The sequence below is a fragment of the Triturus cristatus genome, chromosome 2_2, assembly GCF_964204655.1.
Source record: "Triturus cristatus chromosome 2_2, aTriCri1.1, whole genome shotgun sequence".
In the NCBI taxonomy this organism is placed as follows: domain Eukaryota; kingdom Metazoa; phylum Chordata; class Amphibia; order Caudata; family Salamandridae; genus Triturus; species Triturus cristatus.
In genome coordinates, this window is record NC_140582.1 from 514,681,429 (window position 1) to 514,697,903 (window position 16,475).

General features: G+C 45.3%; 1 protein-coding gene across 2 annotated transcripts in view; it reads left to right on the forward strand.

Moving 5' to 3' along the window:
* The window catches only part of ARHGAP10 (Rho GTPase activating protein 10), a 1,033,471-nt gene that overhangs the window by 305,801 nt on the left and 711,195 nt on the right, over positions 1 to 16,475 (forward strand). The window lies entirely within an intron of this gene.

The window sequence follows — 16,475 nt, forward strand, 5'->3', positions numbered from 1 at the left end:
GTTTGTCCAGACACAAGGGAGCACCCAGTATAAGTCAAAACAAAACTCTTTGAGGCATAGAGTGAAACATAAATTATACAAAAAAAGAAGCAGAGAACTCTGGGTAGTTCAAGTTTAGATGGAAAGCAGCTCCAATATAAAGCACTCTCAATACCATCGATACTCTAAATTTGCTCACCTCAAATGTCTGCGTTTCTATCAAAGTCTTTAAGTGTAGGATTAGCACAGTGCCATCCACACCGAGATAGAAAGGGACCTAGTCCCTATCTATCTCAGTGTGAATGTCACTGTGCTAATCCCACACTATATATATATATATGGGGCAGATTGGGTAGATTACCCCAGATCTGCCCCTGCAGGGGTCAGGAAGCCTACTAAAAGCCAAGGTATGTTTTTTTGTTGTTGTTTTTCTTTAATATTGGGTTGGGGGCTGCCCAGAATGGACATGGCTATTACCCCACCTCAAGCAAATGGGGAAACAGTTGTTCTTCCGCCGGGGGGCAGGCGTAGATAAATACTCCTGATCTGCCTCCGGTGGGGGCAGAAAGCACACTAAACCCCAAGGTTTAAAAAAAGATATATGTATTGTATTGGCATTTATACAGTGCTTACTACCCCTGACGAGGCGTCAAAGCACTTTTTCGGCGAGTAGCACGCTACTCGGGACCCCATAAAGGATTAGTGGTGAATTAGAATACTGAAAATATGAAAGTAATTTGAGTGTTGGATATATTAGTAAGTTATTTGGATTGCGAAGGATAGTGGAGGGATAGAGAAGGGAACAAGGTTTACATTTACACAGTGCTTGCTACTCCTGATGAGCTGTTGAAGCGCTTTTTCGGGGAGTAGCACGCTATTTCGGAACCCATAAAGGATTAGTGGTGAATTAGTATATACAAGTGTGGGAGTTGCCCGGCATGGGCATGCCCTCTCCCCTTACTAAATGGGGCAACAGTCTTTCTGACCCCCCCCCCCGATGCCAGGGAAAGTTTTTTTTAAAAAATTTAAAACATTTATTTTTAGGCTAATAAGGAGTCCCCTCGCAAGAGCTCCCATTGACCTTGGTTTGATCTGTTCCTGCCACGGACACTTGGGCAGCGCTTTTATTGGCGGGTGGTAGGAGTTTTGTGGATTCTTGAGGTTTCTGAAAGTTTCCATCACAGAAATGTAAGGAAAATGCATGCTATTAGGCAAAGTTATAGGTTTGCAGTGCATTGTGGATAAAAAAAAAAATTGGGGTGATCAACGCACTTCACCCCATCCCGGATTCACCTAGATGTCTAATTGTGATAAAATGTGCAAGTTTGCTAGGTTTTCCTAAGTGCTGGCTGAGCTAGGGTCCAAAATTCACAGCTACCCACTTCGCAAAAAAAGGTCAGTTTTGAGTGGAAAAATGTGATGCATCCATGTCGCAGTTTGGGCTGTTTCGTGTCATGGACACTAGGTCTACTCACCCAAGTGAGGTACCATTTTTATTGGAAGACTTAAGCGAATGCTAAGTGGAAGAAAGTTTGTGGCTCCCTGCAGATTCCAGCACTTCCCATCACAATAGAGCAAGGAAAAAGTGTTCCCTCCCCCCCCCCCCACCCCCCCCAAAGTTTGAGGTTTGCAGGGGATTATGGGTAAAACACCCTGGGGAGAGCCATGCAGGTCACTCCATCCTGGATTCCTCTAGGTGTCTACTTTTTAAAAAAGGACAGGTTTGCTAAGTATCCCTAGGTCCTGGCTGAGCTAGGTCCCAAAATCCACAGCTACCCACTTCGCAAAAAAAAGGTCAGTTTTGAGTGGGAAAATGTGATGTATCCATTTTATGTGTTGCGCTGTTTCCTGTCATGAACACTAGGCCTACCCACAAGAGTGATGTCTTATTTTTGTCGGAAGACTTTGAGAAATGCTGGGTGGAAGGAAGTTTGTGGCTCCCCGCAGATTCCACAACTTTCCATCACAGAAAATTGAGGAACATTTGTTTTTTAGTCAAATTTTGAGGTATTCAACGGATTCTGGGTAAAACAACCTAGTGAGAGCCACCCCATCCTGGATGCCACTAGGTGTCTAATTTTCAAAAACGTACAGGTTTGCTAGGTTTCCCAGGTGCCAGCTGAGCTAAGGCCCAAAATCCACAGCTACCCACTTTGCAAAAAACGGTTTTGAGTGGAAAAATGTGATGTATCCATGTTGTGTTTTGGGCCGTTTCCTGTCGCAGGCACTTGGCCTACCCACTCAAGTGAGGTACCATTTTTATCAGAATACATGTGGGAGCATAGAATAGTAGGATATTTGTTATTACTAGTGGATTTCCCTGCATTTCTGCCTTCCAAATGTAAGCCAATATGTAATAAAGAAGACTTTTTGAAAACTATCCTCTAAATCATATGCTCCTAAAGGTACCCACAAATTCAGAGATGTTCAAATAACCACTGCTCTTAAATTCCATGCTTTATGTCCATTTCAGAAATTCCTTATATTACTTGGATACCTATTTTTCTCTCTACATATTTCACCATATGAACCGGTCTATACTTAGTACAGAATAAAAATCCATTGTACTGTGCAGCTCAGTTGTTGGCTCTGGGTACCTCTGGTTTTTAGAGTACCTACAAACCCTATATTTACCCACATCCAAAAGGGTCTAGTAAACATAGGTACATTAATGGGCCATTGCTTTTGTAAATTGGCCATTGTGACAAAAAGTTACAGATGAAAACATTGTCACAAACTGCTGTTTTTTCCTACTGGTTTTCAATATTTGTTAATTTCAGCACCTAGTTTCTTTGGGAAAACCTTGAGGGATCTATCTATACATATGATCCCTTGCTGTATTTGGAATGTTGTTCAGTTTTCAGAAATATGTAGCTTTCCTGGCATACCCATGACTTTCACACTGGTTTCCACCACAAACTGGAAGTAGGTCGAAAGCACAACCAATAGGAAAAATTGACTGCTTCTTTGAAAAATGCCAACACTCTGGTAAAAAAAAGAAATGTGTTTTGCTTTAAATTCAGCTATGCATGTTCCTGAAAGTTAGGAGGATGGTGACTTTAGCAAAGCAAACTGTTTGTTGATGCCATTTTTGTGAAAAAAACAGACACTTTTATCCAGAGTTCTTTTGTCCTGTTTTACCCCAAACTCAAAACGTAGCTATATTTTGGCTATTTTCTAAAGGTACCAGGGTTTGTGGATTCCCCAGGAGGAATCCACAAACCCTGGTACCTTTAGAATCCCCAAGATGCTGAGAAAAAAGGACACACATTTGGTGTTTATACCTTATGTGGCATACAGTTATGGACGCATAAGCACAAACTACCCCAAATAGCCAAAAAAGGGCTCAGCACTAGGAAGGTAAAAGGCCCAGCAGTTAAGGGGTTGAGATTACCATCCTCAACCAAAGTTTCTTACATTTGCCAGATTGAGCAACATGCTTCATGGGGAGGGGGCATATAACTTCTGCCAGAGGACAAAACAGCAGCTTTAAAATTCAGAAAGCATGGCACAAGGTTAGAAATTAGCAGGCAGCCCAGGCCCTTTATGGGCAAGTTGGGTCTGCTGCTTTACTTCTACTGGTAACTAGGAGGGGCATAGGGCAGGTGAAGTGCTGGTCTTTTCTATATGTAAATTTTGACTAGTGTTAAAGACATTGGGGGACCATGTGCTGGGAACACAACACCTACAGCTTGGTGCTTCATTGTTCCTTTGATCGTGTCTGCTGATGTAACCTCCAGCTGATCAGTGAAAGTGGGGCTGCAAAGAACAACAAGCATTAGCAATGCAATCGGTCTCGCCTTTGGGACCCTCTATGTATTTAGCTATGCAGCACATTAGCCTGAGTGCTGAAACATCTACTGTTCTTTAACATGGAGGGAAAGTAAGCACCAAACTGCGTGACACGCCAGGTATAGATACACATGGAGAGAAATATTGCCTTTCAGCGGGAAATTGTATAGTCCAAAGCTCTGTTTTTAATGTAAAATCAGGGCCTTTGGTGGACATGTCACTGAAAATACAAAATTTGTAAACAATATTGTCTATGGGTGCTTGTGGAAGACAATTTCTATGGACTGGAATCTAGAGAATACTAAAGAGGTCTCGAATGCTCGACCTAAAGAAATATAGTTTGTGGTTCTTGGTGACTTTCCCGAACAGTCAGTCAGTTGAGATATTGTTTTATTTCTATGGGGTTACTGCACCCATTCCATGCCCTGCCACAAGACTTGCAAAGACTGTACAGAACCCCTCTGTCGACGAATGTCTAACTGCAACTTCCATTCCAAGAAGAGCCATGATCTCCTGTCTGATTCTAACCCCTCAAAATGCTAATAAGTGTGGCTGAAGGTATGCAGCACTTCTCTGAAGATCTGCTATTTAAAATGTTAAACAATTAAATAAGTTTGACAATGCTTTGTTCTGTTTTCCATTCAATTGTGAAAGGCAGAGTAGAAACCCTGACACTGTTACAATACAAGTGTATTATGATTTGTTTTTTGTGCTACTTAAAGCACCTAGTGTGATAGTGATCCTCTCGATTGTGCATTATTTTTTGTAATATTTTCCGAAAAAGGAGTATAGTGCAAGTTTACCCTGCTCCTATCATGTAATGTCTGGCTGCCGTATGTTGGTATTTTGGCATTTATGTGCAGTGCTTACCATATAGACATTTGAAATGCCAAGAAGGGGAGCATCAGGCACCGAGGGCCTATCCTTTTAATTGATTGGTGGGTTGCAGGGTGCTCTGACATTTATGTAGGGGGTTACAGCTGTGCCCTACCTTTAATTTTCCTGAAAATGTTAAGTGCCAACCATTAGGCACCTACCCATGGAAGTGGTCTCCCAAGGCCCATTCATCTCGAGAACAATGCATTTTGAAGTGGGACATTCCATGCCCCGGCAGGAGAGGGCAGTGGGGATGCAACACAGTTGACTGGGTACTGTGGGCTGTGCTATCTTATGCTGGCAGGGGGTGGGAGGGTGGGATCCATGCATGGAGTTAGTGTTGGGGTGCCCTTTGGTCCACTAGAACAAGAATGATGACCTACATACAAAAACAAATTGGCAAATAAAATGTATCTTCACACACACTTGAGAAGGAAAGGGTGCTAAACTGTCCGTGAGGCCACATCCTTGCCATTCTCAGCCCTCTGAAATTGACCAGTGATGTAAACCTTTCGCCCCCTCACCTCTACAAATGTGACCAGGTAACTGGATGCCAACAGCATACACTGTCCACGGGAGGGCTGGGCCCCTTAACCCAAGACACCACCTCGTTCTTTCATTCTGCATTTCAGAACTAACTGGTGCAATGTCACGAAAGTGTGAATAAATGATGATTACTGGAACAGATAATATTGACTGTGATTGAACATTGATGCTTTTGAGGAAACTTGTGTGGTAATGCCAGAGGGAGAAATTTGCATTGAGTTTGTAAACCTTATTTGTGGTGCTAACTGTAGGATAGAACTCACCCAGAGTAAATGTCAAGAGTCCAGATTGATTGAAGCATTTGCATTCGACTCGTGAATGAACTTTTATGCTGATTGTTCACAGGTACAGCTTGATTCTGATTTGGGGGTATCTTTATATTGCAACTCAAAAAGATGATGGGGGAAGGAATGCTGAACATTGTATAACACTTAACCCCAGTCACAGATCTGGTTTAAATTCATAATATTTTTGGTCACCATGCCACTCCAGTTTTGACCCAGCCATATGCACATCAGTCTTGACCCTGGCTCCCCATGGGAACAGTCCAGCCTGAACTGCCTGGCCAGGTCCTTCCTGGACCAGAAAACAAGCATCCTGAGACCGGTGTCCGGGTGTCACCCTTCATCAGCCAGGCTAGCTTGAATCCAGTGGCAAAACGAGCAACGGACCCACGTCTGGGCACTCCCTTGCCACTTAGGGACACAATAGCAATACAAAAAGATGATGGAAGGAATGCTGAACTAGAATTGACTGGGGTTGAATGTTTGACATTGTTCCATCCCGTCCTTCATCTTTGTGTTGCAAAAGTATCTTTATATTGTTCATTATGGAGAACTTCATAAGCCAGTTTCAATGTGTATCTATGACTGTTCTAGTCAGTTTTTTCTGGGTCTTTGCTTTCATAATCATCATTCCTCTACTTCTTTGTGAGCATAATGTTTGTTAAGATATCACAAGTGCAACTGTTTTTCTTACATGTTTAAGTTGTGGACTTAATTACATCAAAAGTGATTTCAAAGTGTGAGAGTTATCTCTTTACCATTCTGTACACGTTTTTTATTGATTGTATTTTCAAACAGTGAGAGGCCCACAGAGGAAGTTTCTGCTTTTGTCATTTCTATTGAGATCGGGTCTATTAAAAATCTGTTGCTCCAGTGGTGGCCAATATCATTTAAAAGCGAGGGGGCGGGGTGCGGGGGTGCAAGGGAGTGCGAGGGAACCCGGGGGAGGAGGGAGAGCGCAGGAGATTAATAAAAATGAAAAACTTACCTCATGATGACAGCCACTTCACCTCTCACTGCTTCTCTGCTGCTCCCAGCAGTCCCTGAGGCAGCATCATAGACTCCCCCATCCAATCCCCACGCTGCTCTCAAGCAGAGTGGGGATTGGCATGCACAGGATGAAAAGACGCTTCCACAGGCACATGAAGTCTGTGCTGTTTCTCCACAATACCACTGGGTTGGAGGTAGCAAAGTGCAGATGTCAGTTTGGCCGGTCTAAAATGGATGGCCAAACTGACATGCGCTCTCTCAAGTGCACGTACCACTCCTCCTCCTCCTCCCTTCCATGCCCTAGCCTGCCCCTCTGTGCATTCATTGGCTCGGAGCCAACAGCTAAAGGATAAAACAATCGTAAGATAAAGTTTTATTTTTCAGCTGCTGGCTTTGAGCCCGTAGGGCAACGTTCCTCAACCATTGCCGTAGGAGCCGCCGCTGGTTGCGACTTATGGTGACTCTACTTGGGATTCCATCCAATTGTTTTTTTATTGCATTGAACTCACTACATAGTTGTTAAACTAACACTTGTTTTAAAAGTATGTTACGCTGTCATCATTTTCTAAATCTCCTTCTACCATTAGTATGGCATTCGAGCACTTTGTTAAATAAGATGCTTTTTCTTCTAGTTCTAGGATTTTCTTCCATTGGTTTTGTATGATTATATGGTTAGTAGAGAATTAAGTGTCTAGTTCAGTAACAAAATGACTAGTGGTATACTGTCATTTTGATGATTGTCCAACATGAAGATAGTCTGACGAAATCAGGTTGGCAAAACTTCTTGTTGTAGAAATGCCAAAATGAAAAAATACATTTTCCACTACAAATAGTATATTTTTATGAAAAAGGTGTATGTCATCAAGAAATAGGTAAGACAGAAGCATGGGGGGATATAGAGGATGGAGGGGAAAGTAGATAGGGGTAGGAGAATAGTAAAGGTAATTTTTTTTTAAGGGAGTAAAGTGTGAGTCTCCATGATGTGTGGGCATTAAAGAACGGGACAGGCCAAACTCTGAACCCAGACCCACACCGGGCCAAGATTTGTGAGCAATTGTGACAAATATGACGTAGAGCCTCTGAATCATTGATGCCAAAATAGACACCCTGTCAGATCCTATGAACTATATGAAAGAACGCATGGACAAGCAGGAGGGCTGCATAAATACAAAAGAACATAGAGTCTTGTGTGACAAGCAATTTAGGCGAGCCATTGGCAAACATGGAAAATCATCTAGCTCCCATCAGGGCAAAAAATTAAGACTTGTAGGGCAGGTCATGTCGTAACACCCTGTGCATTCTGGGTTTCCAAGAGACCACCCCAATGAGGAGAATGGAAGATTTCATAGAAGCATTGCTACAGAACTTGTTTCCAGATGCCTCTCTCTTATATTTTCAATAGAACTGAGTCATTATGCCACCCACAACTAGACCCAAAGACATTTGCCCCCTCAGATCGCGTCTCCTGCAACAATCTGAATCCCCACAGGCATACAAATCTGTTGTGAGTCTTATACAGTCTGTGTATGTATACAGTGCTTCTCTGTCTCATGCAATCTGGGTTATTCTGTATACTGAACGGTTCTGAGCTGACAGTCTGAGACACACGGTACAGAGATCATGATTATTAAACCAAAAAGGTGGCAATTGGAATGTAATGGCTGTCTTCACTTTATGTGCTTTTATAATTGTATAATATAAAACCCCAATAGATAAAAAAAGAATGTGAAGGGGATGTCAAAGAAAAGGAGGGATAGAAGGGGGAAAGGGGTAGAGGGTAAGGGAAACCCTCTAAACCAATGGCGAGTTAGGTGAGTGAAACCGCACTGTAAAACATCAAAATACAAATTATAAATCAATAAGGGTTTTCTGTAGATTGTTGTTTTCAAACTGATGAAAAACATTTTTAAAGAAGAATGTGTCAAAGGGGTTGATGGAAAAACTGTCAGAACCACTTTCTTTAAACAAGCATTTCTTCAGAAAACAAGTTCAAACCGGTCTATAATTAACTGTTTGAAAAAGATGCATTTTAAGTGCGGTGTAGAGAGAATATAGTTAAGTGATAAAAGTACTTCTGTTGGATACCATGATAACCAACAACATGGCATCTATGTACACTGTTGGGGGATGTAACGAGATGTATCTAATATGTTCTGTTGTAATTGGTGCTTTTGTTGTCACATGTGCATAGTATTTATTACTGCTTGGTTGAAGGCATTGGGTTTTTCTGCATGCTCATAGGAATCTACATAGCACACACCTAGCCAAATGTACAGCAGAATGCTGTGTGTGTTTACACTTAAAGAACCTAACCGTAAAAGGCTCAGTAACTAAGATGGTAACATGTCAGAAGCTGTACAACCTCTTGAAGGCCACCTGTGCTGTATAAAGTATTGCTCCTGTTCGAGGCATGTGGGCTGCTGAATTCATATCTGTGCATAGATCGCCGCCTAGTGTTGGGTCCGGATGATTGCACATTGTTGTCCTGGAAGAGTCTTCGAAGTATCCTGAGATGGGTGACTCCTCCCCTGGACCACAGTGCGCATGGGCATCCTCTCCATCCCCAGATTGTTTTTTTCCGCCATTGGGTTCGGATGCAACTATCTTAGCTCAACTTCGGAATACTTAGTTTAGGCCAAAAGGCCTATAGTTTTCGTCGGTACAGTTACCGTTCGGTGTCGACTACTAGTTCTAGTGCTCCACACCCTCTTCCAACTTTCGGACCGAATTAGTCCAAACTTCGACGCTCGATCGACGATGGAGTCGAGGACTCCGTTCAAGAGGTGTCCGTTGTGCCACGCCAAGTACCCTCATATCGACGTCCACCCAGTCTGTAATAAATGTCTCTCGCCGGATCACGACGAATCGAAGTGCATGGCCTGTGCACGGTTCCGATCCAAGAAGACTCTGCGGAACCGACGGGCGGCGAGGCTCGAGGCGCAGCAAGCAGCGCCCGCACCCACCAACATATTCAGCACCGAGGACGAGGACGCCGAGAGCGTGGAAGAAATAGTCTCTAGCCCCGCTTCAGAGCATGGTTCCCAATCGGACGACGATGACGAAGGGCTCTTTCGACGTGAAGAAGCCGTCGACGAGGTAGGGGACTTCGACGAAGCCTATGGGGCCGAAGAAGACAGCTCTCCCGAGGAGCTAGGCCAATCCGTCGAAACGGAGGCCGAAATTGTACATCGTCGTCAGGCTCCGGTCGAGGGATCGCCTTCGGGCCTTACCCAAGACCTAATACATGGTTCCTCGGCCCCGCCTTCCGGCCCGGCATCGAACACTATGCAAGAGCCACTATTACCAAAGACGACCGGGTTGTTAAACCCAAACACATCCATCGCTCCAGTCCCTTCAAAAACAAAAGTGAAACTGGTGGTGGTCGGATCAAAGGCGTCGAAACAGTCCACTGCCCCGGCGCCGCCGCCGAAAAAAGTCGTCTGCTCCGAACGCGTACAGAGAGACTTCGGTGCCGAGCTCACCGCAGCAGACGCGGTCGACGCACAGAAGAAGCGCGCCCTCGGGCACCACAAGGCACCGACACCTTCGGCGCCGACACCGAAGCCTGTAACCTCCGCAGTCAAAATGGCCGCCTCGGATACGTCAACGCCTAAAGCACCGATGCCGAACAAGTCCTCGACTACGTCGACTATCGATGCATCCCTTCAAACCAGTGACCCCCTTCTGACAAAAAAGTCGGGGTCGGCTTCGACGCCTACTACCAAGATGCCCACCAAACCACCATCTCAGTTTGCTGTGCAGCAGGTCTCTGCATCTCTACAACGCATCCGTGACCGGGTAGCCCTCCACTCTACCTCGGGTCCCAACACTACCTCACCCTGTAGAGTGCACTCGGAGCCCATCAACATTACATTTGGGCTGCCACCGACATCGGCACCGAAACTATTTCAAATTCGGACACGTGTCCTCCACACACAGTCCACCACCTCTGGCCTAACAGAACAAGACTCTTCAGGGCCACAATTTATCGACGCCGACACTGGCAGGCTAATGCTCCACAAGCGCAAAATAACGCCAGTCAGAGAGGAGGTGCCATACAAAATTCCTCTTAAACGCAAGCTACCGGCGGAGCAGGAACCAGTGCTACAAGAACACTTCCATCCCCTCCAACTAGATCCGCAGTCCTTTTCTCCTACCCCTTCTGAATCGGACCCGATGCAGGAATATGGTGGGGACGATACCATCTACCCCGGGGACGCAGATCCCGATGAACCACAAGACCCTGATCAGGCGTGGGATGACCCCACAGACCAAAGTATTGCGCCACATACTCAGGATGCGCAACTCTACAATATTAAAACGTCTCCTACAGAGGACACGGCCGCATTTAATGCCCTTATCGAACGGGCTGCTGCTCATCATGGGGTGGAACTGCATTCTGACGCCATTGAGGAGGACTTCCGGCTTGACACTTTCGCATCTTCGGAAAGGACTGTCAAGACTCTGCCCATTCTTAAAGGGGTTTTGAAGCCTGCCAAAGACATTTTCAAGGACACCACAAGAGCCCGGGTGTTAAACCCCAGGATTGAAAAGAAATATAAGCCTGCACCTGGTGACCCTAAATACATTAGGGGTCAGTTGCCATTAGACTCTATGGTGGTTGCCAACGCTCGCAAAAGAGCCCACTCACAGACGACTGGTGATGCTCCTCCCCCGGACAAAGAGTCAAAGGTCCTTAAAACATCGGGCAAACGTGTTGCAGCGCAAGCAGCGAATATCCTGCGCATTGCCAATTCACAGGCACTCCTGGCACGTTATGACAGGTCACATTATGACACGCTGGAGTCACTGCTCCAACATCTACCAGAGGAGTATAAAGAGTCAGCGGAACTCCTCATTAGAGAAGGACAACTCCTCACTAATGCATCCATAAAATGCGCCCTAGACGCAGCTGACACAGCGGCCAGGGCAATAAACACAAGTGTCATGCTGCGACGCCATGCCTGGTTACCCATCTCAGGCTTCAAACCCGAGATCCAAAACAATATTCTCAACTTACCGGTTAACACGGAATTTTTATTTGGCCCAGATGTTGACACTACCCTAGAGAAAATAAAAAAAGACACAGACACTGCCAAATCTATGGGGGCACTACAAACGCAACAATTCCGTAGTGGCTCCTTTCGTCGCACTGGAAATAGGGGAACGTCAAGGGGTCAGGGGTCACAACAACAGTATGCTAAAGGTGGCACACAAACCACCTACGACAAAAACAACAGGGGTGGATATCGTGGATCCAGCACCAAGGGCAGGGGACGTGAATATGGCAACACCAGGTCCTCCCCAAAGAACAAACAGTGACGCCCTCTCCCTACCCCCCGACCACTTAACACCTGTCGGGGGACGACTCCAGCTGTTCCTGTCCGCATGGAAGAACATCACCACGGACAGGTGGGTCAGGGACATCATTCAACATGGGTACTGTCTGGAACTAACTTCCACTCCACCCAACATCCCACCAAAGCACCGTCCTATGTCAGCCGAACACTTGGGTTTACTACAGCAAGAAGTGCTTGCTATGCTCGCGAAAGGGGCCATAGAAGTAGTGCCCATCGCCCAGCAGGGCACAGGGATGTACTCTCTGTACTTCTTGATCCCAAAAAAGGACGGCTCGCTCAGACCTATCCAAGACCTGCGACCCCTAAACCTATCTATACTATCGGAGCATTTCCATATACTCACCCTCCAACAGGTTCTCCCACTACTCAGTCAGGGGGATTTCCTAGCTACGCTAGACCTGAAGGATGCATACTTCCACATACCAATACACCCTTCACACAGGAAATACCTCAGATTCACTATTCAAGGGAATCACCATCAGTTCAAAGTTCTCCCCTTCGGAGTAACAACAGCACCCAGGGTCTTTACCAAGTGCCTGGCGACGGTGGCCGCGCATCTGCGAAGACAAAATATTCACGTCTTCCCTTATTTGGACAACTGGCTAGTTCAGGCCAAGTCAGCACAACAATGTGCCACCCACATGTCCCACACCATTCACCTTCTTCACGATCTGGGATTCTCACTAAATTACCCAAAATCAAGTCTCCAACCTGCGCACGTACAACAGTACTTAGGCGCGACAATCAACACTCTGGCTGCCACAGCTCAGCCAACTTTAGTGAGAATCAACAGCATGCAACTGCTGATCTCAAAATTCAAACCTCAACACTCCCTTCCGGCGCGAGTGTTCATGCAGTTGATAGGCATGATGGCCTCCTGCATTTTCATAGTCCCACACGCGAGACTACATATGCGCCCGCTTCAGGAGTGCTTAGCACGTCAATGGAATCAGGCTCACGGGCAACTAAAAGACCTAGTGTTGGTGAGCGGTCGGGCATACAACTCTCTGCATTGGTGGAATCCACAAAACCTTTGCAAGGGCCGACCGTTCCAAGAGCCTGTTCCACAAATAATACTGACAGCGGACGCCTCTCTCCAGGGATGGGGAGCTCATGTACTCAATTACACAGTGCAGGGACTATGGACTACACAACAAAAGAAGATGCACATCAACCTTCTGGAACTGATGGCAGTCTTCCTGGCAATGAAAGCATTCAAAGTACACCTGTGCAACAAGGTCGTGTTGATCCGGACGGACAACATGACTGCCATGTACTACATACAGAAGCAGGGAGGAACACACTCTCCACAGTTGTCTCATCTGGCTCAGAGCATGTGGAAGTGGGCCATTCAGAGGAACATATTCCTCATGGCGGAACACCTCCCAGGCAAGGACAACCAGATGGCGGATCTGCTCAGCAGACACAGCCACCAGATGCACGAGTGGGAGTTACACCCATCAGTGCTCCAACCGTACTTCCAGCAGTGGGGTCATCCAGAGATAGACCTATTCGCCACAAGGGAAAACGCAAAATGCCAAAGCTTTGCCGCCAGGTTCCCACATCCACAGTCGCAGGGCAATGAGATATGGATGAACTGGTCCGGCAGATTTGCGTACGCTTTTCCCCCAGCGCCGTTGATACCGCTGGTGGCACGCAAACTGCAACAGCACTCACTGACACTCATCCTGGTTGCTCCAACATGGGCACGCCAGCCATGGTACACCACCTTTCTGGAACTTTCCGTGGTGCCGCATCAAAGGCTGCGGATCAAACCCGCGCTTTTGACGCAGAACCATGGAGAAATTCAGCACCCAGATCCGCAACAGCTCAACCTGGCAATCTGGCTCCTGAAGTCCTAGAGTTTGGCTACCTAAACCTGCCCCCTGACTGTATGGAGATCATTAAGGAAGCCAGGAGACCCACTACCAGAGCTTGCTATGCAGCCAAATGGAAGAGGTTTGTCATTTACTGCAACACCAATCACATTAACCCGCTAGACGCATCTATTCAGAACATAATCTGCTATCTATTACACCTATACCGATGCAATCTGGCATACACCTCAATACGTGTCTATTTAACAGCAATAGCAGCCTATCTCCAAAACAGGCAGCACCTCTCTTTATGTGCCTGCCATCAAAGCCTTCTTGGAAGGACTTAAACGGGCGATTCCCCCAAGGCACCCCCCAGCACCGGTGTGGAACCTCAACTTGGTCCTCACCAGACTAATGGGTCCACCCTTTGAACCTCTCCATTCTTGTGAAATTCAGTTCCTCACCTGGAAAGTGGCTTTCCTGGTTGCCATCACTTCCTTAAGAAGAGTTAGTGAACTCCAGGCACTAACCATTCAGGAGCCATTTATACAAGTTCACGCAAACCGGGTCGTACTACGTACCAACCCCAAATTCATGCCTAAAGTAATATCGCAGTTCCACATGAACCAAACCATTGAACTGCCTGTTTTCTTTCAAAACCCACAAAATGTCGCTGAGAGGATGCTCCACACACTAGATGTAAAGAGGGCCCTCATGTACTACATTGACAGAACTAAAAACTTTAGGAAGACTAAACAACTCTTCGTTGCCTTCTCTCCACAACACAAAGGCAACGCCATTTCCAAAGCAGGTATAGCCAGATGGATCGTTAAATGTATCCAAATTTGTTATCAAAAAGCTAAACGCACATTAACGATTCCACCACGAGCCCACTCAACACGAAAGTTAGGGGCGTCCATGGCTTTCCTGGGAAACATTCCTTTACAAGAAATATGTAGAGCAGCCACATGGTCCACTATACATACATTTACCAAACACTACTGTGTAGATGTGCACTCAAAACAGCAGGCAGCTGTAGGACAGGCTGTTCTCAAAACTCTTTTTCAGACTGCTGCAGCTGGCACGGGTAGCCGCCGCTAATAGGAGGTACTGCTGTGTATTCTATGCACAGATATGAATTCAGCAGCCCACATGCCTCGAACTGAATATGCTACTTACCAGTATGCATCTGTTCTTGGCATGTAGGGCTGCTGACATTCATATCGCCCACCCTCCTCCCCGGCGCCTGTAGCAGCTGCAGCTCTCAGAATTACTGTATAGCATGGTCATCACTTCCTGTATCTACTCCATCACTGCCACAATGGCGAAAAACAATCTGGGGATGGAGAGGATGCCCATGCGCACTGTGGTCCAGGGGAGGAGTCCCCCATCTCAGGATACTTCGAAGACTCTTCCAGGACAACAATATGCAATCATCCGGACCCAACACTAGGCGGCGATCTATGCACAGATATGAATGTCAGCAGCCCTACATGCCAAGAACAGATGCATACTGGTAAGTAGCATATTCATTGTAGGAGATGTTTGGTTTTGAGTTTCCATATAGAGAATCCAACGCAAACTTAGCCAAGTTGGGAGAAAAGGTTCTGCTTTCCAAGAAGCATTACAACCAGTCTGACCTGATCTTCCTTGCTCCATAATGGTTGACATGTGAGAACTATGATCATTCATGTGAAATTTTAGAGCAGAAACCTAACCTCTCGTCCATTGGATATGGTTCAGGCTCTTCAGCGTTTCGAACATTAACCTTCTGTCCTGTTTCACTTACCAAATTCTTTTCTTTGATCTCCTTGGCTAAGGGAGCACTCCAGGAAACCCAAAGAAGACATTATGTGACAGCCTTATGTGTTTTGAAGTGATGGCCTGAAGTGTTCATTTTTTGGTTCCAGTGGTTGCTATTATTTGAGGACTGAGAAGTATGTTCCTACCCTACTCCTTATATATTATTGTCTGTATAGATCTCCATCATATTTTGATCCACCAAAATGGGGCATAATTTTGAATCTGTGTACATCATTTGTCATTTAAAATTGTCTTCATAAATAACTATCTTTGTGGCCATTATGCCACATTTCTGGGTTGAGAAATAGGCCTGAAAAACATTCTAAGTGTTCTGATATTATGAGGAACGTCCTTCTATTTTGGTCTACTTCATTTAATTTGAGGGCCTTCATGTGGGAGGATGACCAACTCCTCTTTCCATCAAGTTGAAATTCCATGGAATTTTATAAAATGGCAGCTGCTTGCCAAGGGCAATCACTATTTCTGTTACTATTCGTCACTGCTTGTTGCTGTAGTTTTACTATCTTAAAACATCTTCTATTTCAGGGAAACAATGCAAATCAGGCAGCAACTAGCTGGCCTAAATAATCATCATGCATAGAAATATTCTAAAATTACAATGAAAACTGTCCTGCATGAATAAGGACGGTGACTGTATTATGGTCAACGATGAAACCAAATGTGGTTATAGGTTATGTCAAACTATAGGATTTGCTTTAAATTTGAGAATAGTCTCTAATTATATCAGTATTAAGGCAAAATTAAAAAGCTGCCACATTCATTTTTATCAGCTTGCAAAACCGTTAATTCTTCATACAAGTGGAAATGAGTTGCGCACCAGTTTCAAGACTGATGTTATAAGGAAAACTAGAGGTACTTATGGAAGTGTTCTTGTATAAAACTAATAGCCTTGGTTGAGTGTTGTTATAAGAGACAATGAGCACTGTTCCTGGAATCCAGAATTTTTTTCCCTTTTCACACTATATCAATTATGTTATTAGAAGTGAATATAGATGTGACTTATAGCA